At 54.0% G+C, this 3,253-nt stretch overlaps 1 long non-coding RNA gene across 1 annotated transcript; it reads left to right on the top strand.

Moving 5' to 3' along the window:
- Nucleotides 1-14: 14 nt before the first annotated feature.
- Nucleotides 15-2,811, top strand: LOC108447142. Its single transcript, XR_001862542.1, has 2 exons — nucleotides 15-201; nucleotides 2,464-2,811. It is a non-coding gene; the product is annotated as an uncharacterized LOC108447142 (long non-coding RNA).
- Nucleotides 2,812-3,253: the final 442 nt, after the last annotated feature.

The following is a 3,253-nucleotide window of genomic DNA, read 5'->3' as shown; positions in this document are numbered from 1 at the left end:
GTGGGTGCGCCACAGAAGAACAGCCACGGCAACAGCCCTGGGGGAGTCCCGGGTCCGGCGGCTCCGCGGGCGAGCGCTGCAGAGCAGGACTTGTCCCGTCCCTGTGGGATGCGGAGCTGCAGCCGAGCCTCGAGCGGAGCGGGCACAGTTGGGTTCTGAACCAGAGCAGGTTTAGTTCACCCCTGTGAGCTGCTGCAACAGGTAAAAACACTCCCGTTTGCGTTCAGATACGAGGGAAGCACTGCTGGAGCTGCAGGCTCCGGATGGAACCGGGCAGGAGAGATGGCCGAGAGCTCCCAGGCCCACAGAAACAGCACCAGGCAAACAGGATTTCCAAAATCCTGCTGTATTCCTTTGGCATCCTGGTTAGAAGGGGTTTTAAAACATGTCTGGAGCGTCTCTTGAATCTCACAGCAGGTTGGAGGGGTACCAGGAGGTGCCCAGACTGTGCTGGGATGCAGGCTGGAGCAGGATTCCTTACCCCCGGCAGAGGCTGGCTGCCGGCCGTGCGGAGGAAATGCCTATGTGGCGAGCGGCTGCTGCCACCGGCTGGTCCCCGGCCCGCACTGCGGCTGCACGGACCCGCCGGATCCCCGCTCCCGTCCTCATTCACCCAGCCTCTGCTCTGTCCCTATTCACATCCCTCTTTCAGCGCTGCTTCCAAACCGTGATTCACATCTGAGAGCAAAGGGAAGCGCAGAACCCAGAGAGGAAAACATCTTTAATTAAGATTTTGCATCTTTTTCTGCTGGAATATTTTTAACACACTTCTGCCTCTCCCTCTCCTTTTTGTGCTTGTGCAGGTGCTCTTTCCCACAGGATTTTTGGGGCAGAGCCATTCCCGATGCTGCGTTCTCTATCCAAACGGGGCTTGTGGGCTGCAGCTCTTTTGTAGGCTTTGCTCTGTTACAAGGTGTGCTGCGTCGTGACAGGAACAGGCTTTTTAAAGCTGCGTGCTTTGAGCTCTCTTGGCACATTCAGGCGAGGCTTTTTCTGTGCTTTTTGAAAAAACTATATTTAAAGTGCCGGGACAATTTTTGCCGCTGTGCTTTAATAGGATTTGCAGCTGTGAATGTGCTTTAAAAGAGTTTACAGCTGGGTTGAAGTGTCCCCTCGCTTAAAATAACGTCACAGCTTCGTGATGCAGGAGAATGTGCCTCCCACCAGTTGCTTTGTTAGTGCTGGGGAGCACAAGGGGAATAGGAGCAACCCTAAAACTTTTATTTGTGGTTAAATAGGAAGCATAACCCTGTGGTTGGAGATTGGAGCTGTCAGTGAGCCAGTTTGGATCTTGGTTTTTGCCTTGCTGAGGATTTGCTCTCTGCCCTCTCATGCAGTTTCAACCTGGCGGGGTTTTTTCTCCACAATGGCAATAGGGAAAGCTCAGTGATTTTAGCTTGTGGAGTGATCGATTTGGGGGTCTCTGTGTGTTATAAAGTGCTGGAGCAGAGAGAAGGGCAGGATGTGGTGTCACTGGCACCCAGCGAGAGCTCTGGGCTGTGCGTTTCTCAAACTGAAAAGCAGTTGGTGGCCGGGAAACCAACGGAAGAAATGTTTTATCTTAAAAAGCTGCACAGCAGATCCTGCCCGCTTCCCGTGGCTCGGGGCCAGGGATTCAGAGCTGGGCCACCACGGCACCCAGGACATGCAGAAACTAAACTGGGGAGGCTCCACAAAGAGGTTTGAATCCCTCAGGTGAGGTTTGCAGGGAGGAGGTGGACGGGAGCCACCTCAGCATGTGCAGTGTGCTCGGCAGGCAGGTGCCAGGAGCTTTGCCAAAATACTGGGAAATTGCAGGTGGTGAGGGTGGAGTGGGGCAGAGTTTGTGTCCTGGAGGTGCTGCCTGTGCTGGGGGAAGCTGTGTGCCTGAGTTCCACCTTGCTCTGGCAGAGCTGGTGCTGTGAGCCAGCTGAGTAAATCCATTCTGGGCTTCCCGGGGCAAACATGGAGCAGGAGAGAGGAGGGAGCTCCTGGCAGCACCACCAGCCCCACTCAGCAGCTGCTGACATGGGGGTTACGCTCAGAGTCCACATGAATTCTGTCTCTATTCCAAAAACAAGAGGCTTAAATCCCATTCATTGCACTGGAGCTGGATGTGTGTGAGGATGCCTGGCACAGCCCTGGCTCCAGCTGCTGGTGTTCCTGCTGGGCCAGCCGAGGAGCCTGTCTGCTCCAGGGATTTACTCGGGCCCGGTGAGGAACGGGGTCAGAGAACACACTATAACCTCTCTCCCTCAGTGTCTTGGCCAAGGTTAAGAAGTCAGGGATTTTTTCTTTAATAGGAACAATATCAAAGAGGTCTCTGCGTCATCTCCCAGATCCATGATCTTTTCCATACGCGACTTTCCTGTTCACAGAGATTTGCACCCTTTGAAGTGCCTGACTGCAAACAAAGGCGCAACATTCACAGATGAGGCTGAAGCCAGAAATCCCTTTCTTTGTCCTCTCTGTTTACCAACCCAGGTTTCCCAAACTGGAGGGAGAATTCCCCTGGCATCGGTGACCTACTGAGGCGATTCCTGAGCACGGGATGGAGCTGTGGAGCAGGGAGGACCCCCAGCTCCGAGAGGTCGTGTGGTTCGCCGGGCGCTGCCGGGCCCTGGCACTGCTGCTGCAGGCAAGTCTGTCCTCCAGACAGAGAGGCTTTGCTGGGGTTTGCTGCTCTCAGGCTTCTTCCTTCAGTACCCCCTGAGATCCATGAGCTGGTTCTGCACAATGGGGAAATCATCCTCTCCTCTGGAGAGTCAACAGACCATCTGCAGCCACGGGTTTTACTTACAGGTTGCTGTTAAGTAAAGTTGCATAAATGTCCTTGTAACTTGCTGTGTTTTCATGCTGCTGCTGCAAGAGGCTGGTTTGGCTCAAAGCGTGTTTATCCACAGAAAAGGAACAATGATCTCCTCCTGCACGCTCCTCCCAAGTCTTATTTCCAGAGATATTCTGCACTGAGCATGGGAGAGCTTGGTCATGACAGCCAGCACAGAGCCCAGTCATAGCCATGAGCAGCTTTCCCTGGCCAGTTCCTCAGGGCTTCGTGCTGGATCTGTCCCAGAGCATTATTCTGTTCAGATGTAAATACCCCAAAAGGTTGTGTTTGCACCTTTTCACAACCTCATGGCCATCTGAGGGGGTCTGGCTTCAGTGCCACCCTTACCCCTTGTTTGAACCCCAGGAGTTCTGCCCGGTTCTCTCAGTACCAGAGCACCTCTGCCAGCCTTCATCCCTCTCTTGTCTTCCAGGCTGTGTTTAACCT

The sequence above is a fragment of the Corvus brachyrhynchos genome, unplaced genomic scaffold (assembly GCF_000691975.1).
Source record: "Corvus brachyrhynchos isolate BGI_N302 unplaced genomic scaffold, ASM69197v1 scaffold65, whole genome shotgun sequence".
NCBI classification, from domain to species: Eukaryota; Metazoa; Chordata; class Aves; order Passeriformes; family Corvidae; genus Corvus; species Corvus brachyrhynchos.
This window is presented reverse-complemented; position numbering and strand designations above follow the sequence as displayed.